This window comes from Thunnus thynnus, chromosome 1 (assembly GCF_963924715.1).
Source record: "Thunnus thynnus chromosome 1, fThuThy2.1, whole genome shotgun sequence".
Classification (NCBI taxonomy): Eukaryota; Metazoa; Chordata; class Actinopteri; order Scombriformes; family Scombridae; genus Thunnus; species Thunnus thynnus.
In genome coordinates, this window is record NC_089517.1 from 2,328,622 (window position 1) to 2,345,229 (window position 16,608).

The following is a 16,608-nucleotide window of genomic DNA, read 5'->3' on the forward strand; positions in this document are numbered from 1 at the left end:
CGTTCACCTCAAGTTTTGAAACTTTGACCATGTTTAACATCCGACATACTAACAGGATATAAATAACAAAAAAATCAGAAAAAGCGTAACATGTCCTCTGTAAAGGTCATTGAAACTATAAAGAGAAAGGAGCTGGTGCTTCTGGAGTTACTGGGATGTGTGCTGTGACGGTAGGAGGGAAAATGATGCTGTTTATATGAGATGAAAAAGCTCCTCCAGGTTTATTATGTTCACCCTCTGAATATTACGGGTGACAGAGGAAGATTTACGATGTGTAAATGCAATAAAGAGTGTCTTAATGTGTGTCTGTTAATGGACTGTTACAGCAGAGGAGCAGATTGATGGTTCTTCTCTGTCACAGTAACTTTATAATCTGATCCAGGAGGTGTTAGCGTTCATTGTGTTAGCATGTGAGTCGTGTTTCTGGTGCTCCATTATTCACTCTTCTGCAGACACTAAACCTGTAGAGCCTGACACATGGAATAATTAATATTGTACTGAAACGTTTGACAGAATAACAATAAATATGCAATTTTAAATCACATATGTTGTTTTTGTTTGTATTATATGTTGATATCTCCAGGTTAAAGTCCAGTTATTAATGTCAGTTGTGTTTTAAATGTTTCATTGCATGTATTTATATTTTAAAAGTGCACTGAATTTATCACATATAAATAATAAAATACAATAGATCAATTTTTATAATATGCATGTGTATTACTATGTGATAATACAGTAGTAATTCACATGTATATTTGAGGTGTAACGGCTGTACATACTTTAGTTTTGAAGTCACAGTTTGTTTGGTTCATTTTTGGTACAATAAGGGAAAAAAACATAAAATGTTGTTGACAATTTGAACTTTTGTAAACATCAACAGTTTGTACATTTTTTTAATAATAATAATAATATTTAAATGAAACATAATAAAAAATAAAACATATAAAGATAAAAAATATAATACTGCTGCGAAAAACTACTAAGTTCTCCAATAAATAAAAGGTTCTCAAATAAATTAAACAAAATACAAAAAAATTAATAATAAAATAATATAATCCACTTCAATCCAATCCACTTTATTTATATAGCACGATTTTAACAAACACAAGGTTTCCAAAGTGCTGCACAGCAAGATATAAAAAACAAAAAATAGCACAACAGAACACAATAAAACGATGAAGGACACATTGGGATAAAAGTAATAAAATAAGATAAGATGACTAACTTGTCTAAAAGTAGCATTAACAGTTCCAGCTTGTTCAGTTTCAAAGAGTTCAGTAAACAGTTCAACAACGTCTCCGTGTGACCTCTTCACTCTATAAAAAATATGATAAAACTTCAATATATCAGCACTACTGACACTGTAGCAGCAAGTGTTTCCAATTAAACAATGAAGATGTTCTGTTCTTACATGGTTACAGTCTGTGTGATGAGTCACGTCAGGCATCGTCCACATGAGGAAGAGCCTTGAACATCTGGTCAACAGCTGTGCGTTTGTGGAGGAATCATGACAAGCAGAGTATCTGTCCTCCAGGTTTCTGTCCTCACAGTTGTGACTGTCTTCCTCACTGGGTTCCACAGAGTTGAGCTCTGTGGTTTTGAGGGGCAGGATCATTAATTAATTAGTGTTCAACAGTGTCTTGAGGGTTTTTAGTGGTTTAAGGACCTCAGTTACCTCCTCTTCCATTCTCATGTCCTGGTCAGACAATGTGGTTGTCTTTATTCTCCCCGAGGGCCTTTTCTGTCGGTGCTGAGTAAGCAGCTGCTTCCTGTCAAGAATATTATACCTGGAGTTCCAGCAGGTGGTGACATCATGAATAAAAGGTGTGTTTTGGTATATTAAGCATCTCCTGTTTGGGCTCTACGCAGCACTCTGAACACCTGGTCGAGTCCTGTCGCTCTCTGTGACGCTAAATTAATCGTATGTGCAAAACATCCAATATGGAGGCTCAGTCCAGCTTCACTGACTGCACTGACGGTATTTCTGGCGTTGACTGTTGTGACAGTTGTTGTAGTTCTTGGCGTCTCCAACTTCCACTGCAGCACTGCCTCCTGCCAGATCTGTGCTTGTGTTGTTCATTAATGGAGTGAGTTTGCAGAACATGGCTTAACCATGTTCCACTCCAGTGATGTGATGTGCAGTCACCGTTAAGTAGCTCTCTCTGGCCAACCTGATTCTGTATCTGTGGTTTTGACCTTCTGACCTGGACCTATTGCCTTCCCGTTGACTGCCTGTAAGCCCGTCTCTTGGTTTATGAGCATTAAAGCCTTTCTCATTTAACCTGTCAGTCTTTGGTGTCTGCATTTGGCTCGTCCATCTGTCGGCCTCGTATATACACTTATGACATTCATCACTGTGAGCAACACTTCTGACAGTACACAAAGCCATTTGACCCCTGATTTGATTAGTGCAGCTTTAAGTGGATAAAGGATACAGATATACTGTATATCTAAAAACATATAAATCCCAAGAGAAATACAAAACAGAACTAAAAGCAACAACATAAGAACGAGCAGTTAGCAGCACAGCACATTAAAATGCTTTTAGAGAGAAAAGTACATGTCTCAGTTGGATGTAGCAGCTCCTGCATGTCAACCAGTGACCAGCACTGATGGGGTGAAATAATCCATTTTGCTGTCCAGAGAACATCAGACAACATGATTGTTGGTTTGTACAGGTTAGCAGTTAGCCTAGCTTGCACTCCGCTTCCACGTCCTGTCACACCACTTTTGATGTTTCCTCGCGGCGCAGCAGAGCAGGATCACTCAGCTGATTTAGCTCCCAGCCAGTAGAGAGAATATTACCAACAAGGACCCCTTCATTTCTCTTCTTATCTTCACGAAATAACTCTTCTGTTTCTCCGTCGAGAGGTTGGTAACAGCAGTTGACAGCTAGATAGTTGCTTTGATTTAAAAAATACATCCAAAGATGATATTTCATCTTCTGTTCTTACTGATTAATGCTGTTACTTCTTCTTTAGAGTCTTCTCTGAGGATTATTTGACGTTTATTTTGCAAAGCTCATCTCTGGTGCAGCCGCTGTCTCTCATAGAACACCAAACTCAACCTACAACCAGTGTTCACCTGTTATAATTATGGTTGTGCCTCAAGTTTCCAGCAGATCATTGCTCACCAAGTAGCATTGTGATGGTGTGAAACATTGCGTCAGAACTAAATGAAAATGTCAAAGTCAAATTGTTATTCTAAGCAGAGAGGGGCTTTCTCAGTGTCAGATCATGGCTCCACTAAAGGTTTCTAAGGGGCTGCGTGGAGCTCTGAAACACTTTGCAGAAAGCAAAATGCTTTTCTGTAAACAGTGATTAAATCATGATGTGCATGAAGCATGTGACTCACATATACACGTATGTTTCTGCTCCACTGAAGCGATGAGGAGACTATAACCTTCCTCTAATTAATACATGAGAACAAACAGAAACATCATATTTCCATCATGTTTTCCATCATTTTAGCTTTGACTGTCGCTCCTTTAATGACATCATCTCATTGAATCAGTGACACCAACTGTTTCTCTCCAACTGCAAATATTCACAAAATGAAGTTTATAGATTTATGGACAAAGTTTGGGAACAAAGACCAAGCCTTGCACACGTCCCATTTCCAGTATTTAGGTGGACCTCATCCGTTCCTCTCCCCTTGCGTCTCAGTTTGAAAGTCCCTCCCACCCATCCTGACCCCTTTCTTAACCATTCTGTCTCCTCTGCTTGAACAGGAACAAGGGGCTCCATACAGACCGCTGCCCCACCCTGAGTCTCAACTCCTCTAATTCCTACCTACCTTGCTGCTGTCAACGTCTCATGATCTAAACACCACGCGTGCCCCTCATCGACCCTCCATCCCACGTTCTTCATCCCTTGACCCTTCTCTCTACATCCCTCCGTCCCTAATCCCTCCTTCTTTCTACATTCCAGCTCTCTTCTGTCATTCACCAAATTGCAAACTTCATCCCCGCCGGCGTGGTCTTGGTCAGTGAAATGACAGTGCATGTATGCGTTAGGAATGTGCAGAGAGCCCAGTATTTGTATTTGTATCTGTATTTGTTGAGGCAGCAAAATTATTTGTATTTATATTCGAATAAAAGTGGAAAGAGGCCTTAAAAATACTGTTTTTGTTTTTATTACGCTTTTAATTTTAGAAAATTAAAGTAGTAGCTAGTAGCTCCAGGAGTGATGTCCAAATTAGGAAATGTGCATCATGTAGCAGGTGGATGTGACCTGCTGATAGACGTCACAGCGGAGCAGAGGAGAGACACTGAGATAGAGATGTAACCAACCTGCATGCTGGTATTTGACTTTTTTTTTTCCTTCCTGAAAACAAATAATTTTTAAAATATTTGTATGAAACAAATATTCATAATAAAACCACTATTTGTGCTTTGCTGAATATTTGTATTCAGGCACACCCCTAGTATACGTATTAATTCCATTTTTCTTTTGTGGATGTTCTGAAAATCTGGTTAAAATCTTTGTGCATTTGGATGGAAACGTTGCTATTCAGACAGAAGAGACTCTTACATTAATGTTCCTCACAGCTTTATTCAGACATGACAGGACATTTATGGAAAGAGACATTATTCAAGAGCAGCTGTGAGTTCTTGTCATCAGGCTGAATCACTGATGGACTTTTAAACTTACTTTGCTGTTAAAAGTCTTAATGAATGAGCGTCGCTCTCCAGCTCCCATCAGTGAATCCACTTAATACATTTTCACATCAGTTTCATTATTTAACGTTATATAAATACGTTTTATAAAGTCTCACATGCAGCAGCACGAAATGAAATGTTCATTCCTGAAAGCTCACATGCTGAATGTAAAGCTGGATATTCATTTATTCGTCCATGCAGCTGTTCTGAATGAAAATGTAAAATATAGATGATTATTGATGTTGTTTGAGGGGTTTTAACCTGTTTTATTCCAGTTATTTTCATGGACTGATCTGATATTAGATGCGTTTCATAATTTATTAGTTCTTTGTGTATCAGAGAGGAAGATTTAGATAATAAGTTGATTTTCTTAACATCATGTGCTTTCTACTCAAACTAAACAGCAAGAAAACAGAGCTCATGGTTGTGGCACCTAAGGCACTGCTCCAGAAGGTTGGGGATTTTCTCCTGGAGGTTGATGGTTGCTCCATCTCCCCATCCCCTGAAGTCCTCAACCTAGGCGTCATCCTGGACTCTACCTTCTCCTTCCGGTCACACATCAAATCCGTAACCAAATCCGCCTTTTTCCACTTCAAGAACATCTCCCGACTCCGGCCGTCACTCTCAAACACCGTTGCTGAGACCTTGATCCACGGCTTCATCTCAAATCGTCTGGACTACTGCGATGGAGTCCTGTTCTGGGTTCCCAGTAAAACCCTGGACAGGTTCCAATATGTCCACAACTCAGCTGCCAGGGTTCTTACCCACACCGAACCCTGGCAGCACATCACCCCCACTCTCATTCACCTACACTGGCCCCCCCAGTACCTTTCATACCTCCTCCACCAACACACACCTTCCTGAAGCCTGCGGTCCTCAGACTCGGGGCCGCTCTCCGCCCCCCCCCCCCGCGCACCAGCCGACGCAATTTCGGGGACAGAGCCTTCCCACCCTCTGGAACTCTCTCCCATCCGAGACATGTAACGTTCCTACCCTGGACTCTTTCAAACCAGCCCTCAAAACCTTCCTGTTCGCTCCGGCTTTTGTTCCACAGTTAACCAGTTAACTTCTCAGTTGTTTATTATTTAAGCTCGGCTTAGTTTTCTTTTTTCTCCTTTTTTGTAAAGCGTCCTTTGGTGCTTTAAAAGGCGCTAATTTATTATTATTATTATTTCTGTCTGCATGTTTGATGTGCTGTGATTGTTTGATTGTTGTGCTGCAGTGGTCTTTTAGTTCATCTGAACCTGCCATCAGATGCTACTAATGTGATGCAGCTCTGAAAGGGAGTTTCCCCCGGTGGGTTTTTATTCTAATTAAAGGGTTAAAATAGCGTGTGAAGGAAGGAAAATGACATTTACTGCCTCATACCAGAGCGTCTCTCTCTTTAAGTGCCTCGTCTCCTCGCCGCTGTCTTCAGTGTTACAGGATCCTTCGTCTAACCGTCTCTCAACACCTCTTCACACGTCTCTTCACACATATCCTGCCTGTGCTCTCCCACACACGTTAGAGAAGGCATTCTGACATTTCGATGGCTTCTGCGAGGGTGGCGCTGCGTTGTGGTTGTGTGAAAAGAGGCCAACAGAGTGAAAACCAGGCCGGGCGGACGGAGCTCCCACACACACACACACACACACACACACACACACACACGCAGCGTTTCAGTGGGATATTGCAGCCGTGACCTTTCTGCTCCTTCGCCGCAGACAAAACCAGAGGTGGTAAAGCCGCTGCGATGACGAAAAGGACGATGGGAGGCTTTCAGAAAATCCATGTGATGAAAAAGGACAAAAAAAAAAATCAAAGGACCCCTGACAAGGTCTGAATAAAAGAAAAGTGCTTTCTTTCTATTCTCACAATAACCACGTGATGCTGCGACGTTAACATCTAGCGCTGATGTTCTCCAGTTAATCCTGTTTTCTCTTCCCCTTCATGTCCAGCAACACACTGCGGTAAAGATGCTGCAGAGACACACAGACAAGTAAAAAATGAGAATACAAAATGAAATGAAATCAAATAAATTACTAACATAACTCTGATGGAATAACAACCAGCTTGCACAGAGGATTCAGTCTTTTTCTGCAGGAAACAAACCAACATTATCTGCACACGTTGCAGCCTGGTTGTCATGTAGTTTAGGCAACTAGAACTATTTTGATCAAAAGGTAGAAAAAAGATGGCCGTCATGGTTAATGTGATGTTCTCTGGGGGGTCGATCTGTTCCTCGCTCTGCAGGTTCACTCTCTCTCTCTGCTGCTTCTCCCTACAGGAACCTCCTTCTGGTTCGGTTCTTTTGTTTTAGTTCCTTTGCTACACTTTACAACATGCACACACATCTTACACTCATCCACACTGTAAATATTAAGTTACTTCTTTAATTAGATTTAATTTGGCTTGATTTGTTTAAAAAACCCTCTGCATGGCATGTTTATCTGTTGTTATGGCCACTTAAGCCTCGTCATAACAGTTAAACAAAAACATCTCAATGTGTCTTGCAGGTGTGTTTCCATCCATTCTTTATTTATGCACTTTTTCAATTTGCGTATTAAAAAAATATGAGTGTAAACGCTGGAAATTAGTCTAAAAAAAAAAAAAAAAAAGGTTTTGTGCTTGGATGAGGCAGAAAAGTTGATGTATCAATAAAAGCAAAATGCAAACAGATTTAGAGAATAAATGATGTCATACAGGAAGCATGTGACTCAAACGTCAGCTGTCTTCTTGGTCTCTGGGCAGCATTCAGTACGTGTCTGTATAACTGACACAGGATTGTTATCGAAACACTTCCATCAGCACGATGTGATGTCACGTTTTCCATCTCTTCAGCTCCGACACTCAACTATTAATATTCGCAAAACAGAAGTGATTGGAAATGCACATTTAATTCTTTTATCGATTTTGTAGAAGTTTCAGCTACATTTGGATGGAAACTTGAATTATGAGACGGGACATCACATCCCTAACGACTTTCATCGCTGGTGTTTACCAAAGATGAAGCAGACAGAGGAGTTACCTGAGTGTAACTCCAGTTCTATGATTCTGAAAAGGGAGCCGAACGACGGAAGCATCATCTTCACTAAACCAGCTGATTCTTACTTTGCTGACTCATCAACATGAATTCAGAGGTTTCACACAAATATGATAAATAACTGATCTAATTAGCGCTGCTGTGTAAATAGCACTGGATGGTTGCTGTAACTGTCAGTCAGGCTGTACATTCTGTTGTCAAACAGCTAAAATATCTGATCACAAGCAGCAGAAGACGACATAAAGTCTTAAAAGACAAAACAGTCGGAGAATTTCTTTGTTGCTTAAACACAGAACATCAATAGAAGAAACCACTACAGGAGTCCGACTGTACTCACAGAACTGGAGTTGTGTGTGTATAACTTCATCAAAACTGCAACATTTGCATATTTGCAGGCTTTTATCATAACCGACATTCACTCCCTTTAATGCCTGATGAGTTCTTCTGCAGTTGATGCATTTTAAACTGAAATAAAAAATGCTGAACTCTGAAAACCGGCCAAACAGGTGAACAATGGAGTCTTTTCCCTGAAGTGAGATTATTTTGGATGTGTCTTCAGGGGAAAAAAAAGAGGCCAACTGTGTGTGCATGTTTCATACTGGTCAGCTTGCACTGGGCCACAGATGCCTCCTGGCCACTATCAGTCCTCCCAGTGGTCCAGATGGCCGGTTCTCTGTAGCCTGAAGGGAGAGAAGAAGAAGAGGAGGATTATCTGCAGTCTGACAGCTGGACACAGCTTTGAAATGCCGTGTTGCTGCAAGAGAGAAAACCTGTTGGAAGGAAATAATTCTACATGCACGCAGATGTTCTGGCTACTGGGCGTAGTTGCCTCTTTTCATTAGAGTGGTGTGCATGATTTGTTTTTTGTTTCTCTAATAACCTTTTTTACATTTTATTTTACAGACTGTCTGAAGCAGTAGTTCTTTATTTATCCTGGAGTCCAAAACTGTGTCCCAGAGACCCAGTGAATGCATAATTCATACATCAGCCCATTATGAAGGCAGTATGAAATAAAATACATTTCTGTTACTGATGAGTTTGTTAACTAACCAACTAAAGATAAAGAATAAACACTGTTCTGTGCACATTAAATACCTCTGGAGGAAATGAAACCTTCATCTGTTCAAACAGTTTAACTGGGAGACTGGAAATGTTCTTCTTTGCTTCCCTCAGATGTTTTCATCTTTATATCTACATTTTGACATAACTTCAGATCGGGCTTAAAGATGACACTTGATTTCTGTTACCTTGGAGATGAACAGGTACATAATGTACACAAAGGGAGAACAAAGTTCAGTAAGTTTCTTGGAGAATAATAAGGTGAAGTGACTGTGTCGTTGTCGCAGTGAGGTTATCAGGTTTGGTACCAACAACAACTTGAGTTCCCCGCCTGAATCCATCAACCTGAAGGAAAGCTGGAGGTGCTGAAGAAGCACACAAGGGAAACACTGCAAACAAGTGTAGAAGTGTTGGTAGGTATGTTTTATATGCTTAAATATGCTCACTTAGTTTCTTGCCAAGAGTTGAGAAGATTGATCCCATTTTCATGTCTGTCTGTTAAATATGAAGCTGGATCCAACAGCCGATTAGCTTAGCTTAGCTTAACTTAGCATAAAGACTGGAAACAGGGCACACAGCTAGCCTGGCTCTGACTAAAGAAAACAACTCGCCCTGATCACTAATTAGCCTCTAAAGCTCACTAATTAACACGTATCTCAACTGTCAACTCATTCGTAACTTTGAGTCAGAGCCAGACGGGACTGTAGGTTTGGTTTCAGAAGTGGAGGGCAGATGGAGTGGAGTGGATGTATATTTTAACCATAGACTGTATAAAAATATGGACGTAGTTACCGTGACGTCACCCGTTGGTTTCTGAAGAGCGGTTTTGAAGCTCACAGTGAGCCGCTCCGGCCGTCGCCATCTTGGCAGTGCGTGACGCTGCCTAACTCCCAGCCAATCAAAAATGGGCAAAGAGGTGGGCCGAATGGCTGAAACAAGCCACCTAGCGGCTGGTGGACCTGTCACTCAAAGCAGCCATGTCCTTCATTATGCAGAACTTTACGGCTTAATAAAACTCAGACGGGTGAGTTATAAAAAAATCCCCCCGTACAGTTGTCATGAAAGACGAAAATTAGCTACAGAGACCAAAACCGTTGTTTGTACCAGGCTGTAAACATGTTTATTTCTGCTGTAAAGTTGGACATTTTCACATGGGGGTCTATGGGGATTGACTCGCTTTTGGAGCCTCAAGTGGCCGTTCAAGGAACTGCAGCTTTTGGCTTCATTTTACAGCAGAAGTTGCCGCTTGATTTTTACATGATATTTCCTCTATGGAAGTTACGGCCATGTTTCCAGTCTTGGAAAGATGAGACTGGCATCAAACTTCACATCTCACTCTTGTAAAGGAAGCAAATAAGGGGCCTGTCTTTTTGAAAATGTTGAGATATTCCTTTAAAATAAATAAAAGAAATTTTATTATTGGATCAGCAAAAAGAAGGAAAAAGAACAATCTAATGGTTTGTTACATGAGCTCCTTTAATAAAAACAGAAACTGAGTCTGGAATTGAACAACCTGAGGAGTTTACATCTTACAAATACACACAAATTACACATTACAAAAGTTTACATAAGTTACAAACTGGGTTTTGAAGATTAAATACAATATTTTTGGACGCTGCTTTTGTCTTTGACTGTTTTGACTGCAATTAGTGTTTCTGACTGACGGCAGTGAAACAGCGTTTCGAATATCATGAATAGATATTTAATTTATAGAAAATATAACTGATTAGTTGAATGAACAAACCAATAAAACTCTTGCAGTTTATTCTTCAATGTGAGCGAGATTAAAAATATATCCTGAGGTCAATTAGACTAAAATCAAGTTAACAGATAAACATACTGGGGAAATCTTTATTGTGAGTGCAGCAGTATACATTTAGCTGGTGAAATAACTGGAATCCTTCTTGGCATGAGGTGTAATTATGGAGCTATAGATAGAAAGCTCACAGGATAAAGGGGACAAAAAGATGGAAGAGAAGATGAGGGGAGAGAGTAGAATTAGTGGCAGAGACAAAGAAATCTTTTGTGTTTGTTTCGTTTGTTTTGTGAAAAATAAAACGATTTCCTTTTGAAACGGTGCCATTCTTTGTTTGCCGCAGCGGAGGCTAAATGTGAGCGTGCAATGATTATAGTTATCTGGCAGCCGGTGTCTTATTTCTCTACACTGAAGCCAAAAATACACACAAAATATCATGATGAGGCTGATGTCTCACAACCTGAAATAATGCTTTAATAGTGGTTTATAGTCTGTTTTAAAAAGTGTAATCATGTTTATTTCCTTAAATTTTATTTAATTTGTTTTATTATGTAAAAATACACCATAGAAATGAATCATTTCCATTAAAACAGTTGGAACAGTAATAAACAGTTATAAAAGTGAGCTAAAAACTAAACTAATGAAACTAGAAAGCGAGTTAAAGCTGTCTGCTGTAACATCACCTTAAGCTACATTTACTTATCTGTTTTCTCAAGCTGGTATCTGTAATTGAAAAATATCCATTTGGATGACCTGATCTTGCTAATTCAATTTGTTATTCCTCATAACTAAAAGAGGCAGCGGCTGAATCCAGTCATAATTATGAATAAAACCGATGGATGTATTAAGAGCTGATCCGACGCTCAGCCCTGCAGCCCCAAAAACATTTCCTCCATAGAACTTCATTATATAAAAGAGACGTCTATAAAAATCTGTTTAGGGGACGTCTTGAACTGCATATAAGGTCAATTATAAAAAAAACTAAAAAGCAAAATGCTTAAAGGTATAATATGTAACTTGTAACTATGTTATATATGTTGTTGAGTTGTGTACTTACATTATTAAATGTTTCCAACAATTTTCAAACCCAGAGAAATCTGTAATTTAATCAAAGTAACGGAACGTTTCATTTGGTCGTCTGTCGATGGCGTCATACCTCCTCTACCAAAGAGTAAACACGCACCAGATGCATACGGCGGCGCTGTGTTTGTCCGCTACAATGGCGTCTACCAAAGAGTAACTTACACACATACAAGATAATACATCGGCGTTGTGGTTGTTCCACACAAACTGTTATAAATGGACTTTGATTCAGTTTTAAGCCACATTTTCATGATAAATTTAGGTCGTTGTTAACTACATCTTTTAGCCGGAAGAAGGATTTTAGTCATTGGACGTCTGGATCTTAAGTTATCAGAGAAATAAACTGGACAAACGTTAGCAGCAGCTCGGCTAACAGCCCCTCCAGGAAGTCCGGTGATCAGGATTCTGATGACTGCAAAGCATTCTGGGTAAACATGTCCAACAAGAGAATTTAGTCATTCAGTCAATGAAACAAAATGTAGTTACAGATATACAATTATAACCATAGATATTGTCAATAATAATAATAGTAATAATAATAAAGTTTTTATATATCTATGGTTGTTGTATTATTTGTTTTTAGTGTGTTTTTCCGTTAATATCAAATATTTTCTCAACTACTAATATTAATAATAATAGTAATGATGATGATGATAATAATAATAATGATAATAGTGATAATAATTATTGTTGTATTTATTGGGACAATATACAATTTTAAACATAAATATTAACATTTGTTGTACTGCACCAGCTTTAAAGCTCATTTTCATCTGCAGTTCCTTATGAATATAATATATAACAGCACAATAACAAACAGTACAAAGCAAAAAACACACAGGACACATTATTACACTCACAATGTCAACTAGAAATTAATAATGTAAACTTGTTAAATGAAAAGCATCATTTGAGATTTTATAAGAAAACCATGAGATGAAAATAATAATGCGTTAAACACCATAAATTACATTTTTTTTTATCCGATAGTATTGTGAGACCATTTGAGACCAGAGCACACAACTGGTCTGCATGATGTCGTCCATGCCAGTCTGTGATTGGTCCTCTGGTCCCAGTTTAAAAGTAGACCGAGGGGGGGGAGAAACAGCTAACGTTAGCAGCTAATGTTAGCTAACATTAGCTGCTACATGTAGACAGTTTCTGCTGTAACTTCACCGCCTGGTGAATAAGTTAAACTTTGATAAAATGTTGGTTTGAGTTGTACAGCTGTGATTTATTTTGAAGTTTATCTTAAACAGCGTTAAAACTGAACAAATATTGTTATGTTTATAAGAATGTGCTAGCTGTGGCTAATGCTAACAACAACATTAACAGTTTTATAAGAATGACTGCCAGCTGTGTTCAGCACTTTACTGATATGAGTTTCTATGTTTCTATGTGATATATGTGTTTAGTTATTATTACAGCTGACTGTTCTGGTTTTATCAGTAATACTGAACTCTGCCCAAATTATCACAATCCACCCAAAACAATTATTATCCCCCATTTAAATAAAAAAGTAGCTCAGTCCAGGACGCTGAGTGAGTCGGTTAAAATAAGATGTGCTGCTGCTCTGCCTCCCTCCTCTTCACATCCTCCTCTTCCTCCTCTTTTCTAGATGTACATCCTGATTCGTCTTCATCACTCTTTTCACCTTCTTTCACCATCCTCCTCTGTCCTCCTCAAGGTCGTCTCTGACTTAACAGCTTTGCTCCTTGATGCATATCTTTTTCGTTTTTCCATCACTGTGTTTGCCTTCACCTCCACCTCTCTGCCTTTGTCTCTCTTCCTCTCATCCTCCTGCTGTCGTCTTTCCTATAAAACAGTCTGTGATGGTGGAATGTTTTAATTCCAGCTAAATACTACATTTCCACGTTTCTCGTGCTGTGCTTCAGAAAAGCTTTTGTCTCCTGTTATTGGGAAGTCATGTCTAAAAACTAAGTGGCTTCCCAGCGAAACAGCGTGGAACAAAGCATCGTATTAGTGTCTTCTCGTGTGCCGCAGGCTAATAAGCAAACACACAGCTATCAACAGAGACTGCAGGGCTGAAATAAGGCGGCATGTTGTCAAATACAGATGTTTCTCTTCCATTTAAAGAACATTTACTTAGAAAATCTCACCCTGCCCTCCCTCCCTCCCTCTGTTCCTTCAAATAGACTCATTGTTTCACTCCATTACAGATGCATCTCTGTGTCTTGTTCTCCGTTATCAGACTGGGAGCCAATTTCACACATATTGCTGAAATACGCTGTGCAGATGTTTTGGGACGTGTACCATCCAATGATGCTGCAGGCGAGCCCTCCAGTCGAGACAGAGCTAACATTTAGCTTTTTTTTTTTTTTTTTAATTAACCTGTTAGTGGTTTGCATCCTCCAGGTATTTTCATGATCACACAGGTGTTCACCGTCTTCCCAGGATGAAAACAACTTTACCTGAGGTAGAAACTTTTTAATATTTCCAGTACAGCCCGTTCCGTGAAGAAGAGAACCGCCGGTTTGTAGTTCTGTTTCTGCTTTAGTGGATTTAACATTTTCTCTTCTTCTGCATTTCATGCATCCTGCATCTTATTGTTTGATGTGGACTCCAAGAACACTGCAACTGCTTAGTAGGGGTGTACCCGAATACAAATACGTTATTTGGTTTCTTACAAATATTTGTTTCATACAAATATTTTTAAAATTATTTGTTTTCGGGAAGAAAAAAAAAAAGTGAAATACCAGCGTGCAGGTTGGTTACATCTCTATCTCAGTGTCTCTCCTCTGCTCCGCTGTGACGTCTATCAGCAGGTCTCAACGAGGGGAGTCACATCCACCTGCTACATGACGCACATTTCCTAATTTGGACATCACTCCTGGAGCTACTGACACTTTAATTTTCTAAAATTAAAAGTGTAATAAAAACAAAAAAAAGTATTTTTAGGTCTCTTTCCACTTTTATAAATATAAATACAAATAATTTTGCTGCCTCAACAAATACAGATACAGATACAAATACTGGGCTCTCTGCACATCCCTACTGCTTAGTGATGAGAACCGAACATAAAAGAATGAAGAACGTTGCACAACATTTTCTATGTGTGTCACAGCTGTAAACAGATGACGCAGCAACATTTAAAAAAAACACCACAGGAGACGAAGCAGCTGAACATTTACACCATCAAATACACATTTTCACCTTCTTTTGCAGTGTGTTTACAGCTGCTGTTAGAGGACAGTTTCTCCTTCGAACTGTTTGGATTAGTTTTGGCTAAAAGAACAAGAAGTAGAAGGAAAGCGAACAGATAAATGAATGAATTAAAGACCCTGCAGCCATGCTACACCTGCACAGGTGATTTGAATCATTGTGGCTGATTAGACCTCTTCTCAGGACTGTGTGGGCTTGATTGCTCTCTCTTATGTGTTGCTTATAATCTCTATTAGTACACAGTTTGCTACCTACAGTATGGTTTTCATTGCCTTTTACTGATAAACAAGAGATTCATTTGCAGTTCGATAACATTTTTCTGCTTTAAGGAGGACCGCACATAGACCTGTTTCATCAATTTCACCACCTCAAGTCCAGCTCTTCAGTCAGTCCATGTGGCTAAAGTGTGTTTAATTTGTGTCCATAATGCTTCACGTTTCAAAAGCAGTAGATCCAGATCGCCACCTCACTTACTGCAGTTCATTTTCTCACTGTCTTGAAGTCGTAGAGCAGATTGTTGCTGTTCCAGTGAATGTTTACATTTGATCAAATTCAATTCTAGTATTGAATCCACTTATCAAAGCTGAATCCTTTCTTATACTTTAACGAATCTTATTGAATTTACCTTCCACATTTACAAGTAAGGCTGCATTCACACCAAATCAGTTGCAGGGTTGAGCGGAGGTGTGCTGGGGGGGTGTGGGTGTGTTTATTTGTGCTCTACAACGTAACCGCTGTGAAACAATCAGAAAAATAATGTTTTATTGATCTGATTCACCAGCTTTCTTGCTTCCAGCGCTCCCTCTCTTCATTCACTCTCTAGCTCGCTCGACCACAGCTGCTCTCTCTCTCTCTTTTTCTCTCGTCTTTTTTAAAATGAGTCGAGAAGTCGACAGCAAAGTCTAACTTTACTAACGTTATCAAGCGAAGAGAAATGTCCTCCCTTCGTCCCAGTAACGTCTTTGTCCTCCCTCATGGCAGAGTTTACAACTCTTGTCAGTCTGATCTCCCGCTGTGATTGGTCAGTGCGTTTCTCCAAAAGTTGACTCTGGCTCAACTTTCCGGCCGCACTACCCCCTTTCAAATGAATGGGATGACTGGCGTTTTCACTGCGCTGCCTGATTTGATGTGATGCAGCCTAACTAAAGGCTGAAATAACTACAAGTCAAAGACGTCTGTTCACCTTTAGTTGGCTGAGAAGGCAGAAACACTTTTGTCTTTGTCTGAATACAGACAGCTGCTGCAGAAAGCAATCTAAGCAGAGAATGCTCCATTTTACCTTAATTTATCTACAGCTGATCTAATCTGCTGCTGCTGATGTCGTCTGTCACTGAAGCAGATACAGAGACGCTCAGATCAACATGAGAAGCTGCTATAGAAATGTTTTGAGGAGAGATAAAGGATTTTTGTGGACTAAGAAATTGATCCAAAATGGAAGCAGTTATCTAAAACCATCCTAATATGTATATAAAATATCTACCTGTCTCATTTTATTCATAATATTAGTCTCAATCTTTACAACCAATATACACACAAGCAAATTGAATGTTAGAAGTTTTGACATGCATCATGGAGCACATTGATACAGTAATATGTTGAGTCCCTGCAGCAGTGATTGAGATCACAACACTCGCCCATATTGTCTGTACGCTTTGTCGTTTGTGTTTGAGGCTTAAGCAGCTCAGATTCAAGCTGCTATAAAAATCTGCCGGAAAAAAAAAAAAATTACTTCAGGGAGCAATTGCCTATTGTTTGAGAGGATTTCCATAATCTAAAAGGCTAATTATGATGTTGTGGATTCATCTGTATCTGACTGCTCGATACGGCTGATGGAGGGCGAGAGCT

General features: G+C 39.5%; 1 long non-coding RNA gene across 1 annotated transcript; it reads right to left on the reverse strand.

Moving 5' to 3' along the window:
• Positions 1–1,060: 1,060 nt before the first annotated feature.
• Positions 1,061–3,590, reverse strand: LOC137189057 (uncharacterized). Its single transcript, XR_010929580.1, has 2 exons — positions 1,412–3,590; positions 1,061–1,316 (listed from the first exon to the last, which is right to left on the reverse strand). It is a non-coding gene; the product is annotated as an uncharacterized lncRNA (long non-coding RNA).
• Positions 3,591–16,608: the final 13,018 nt, after the last annotated feature.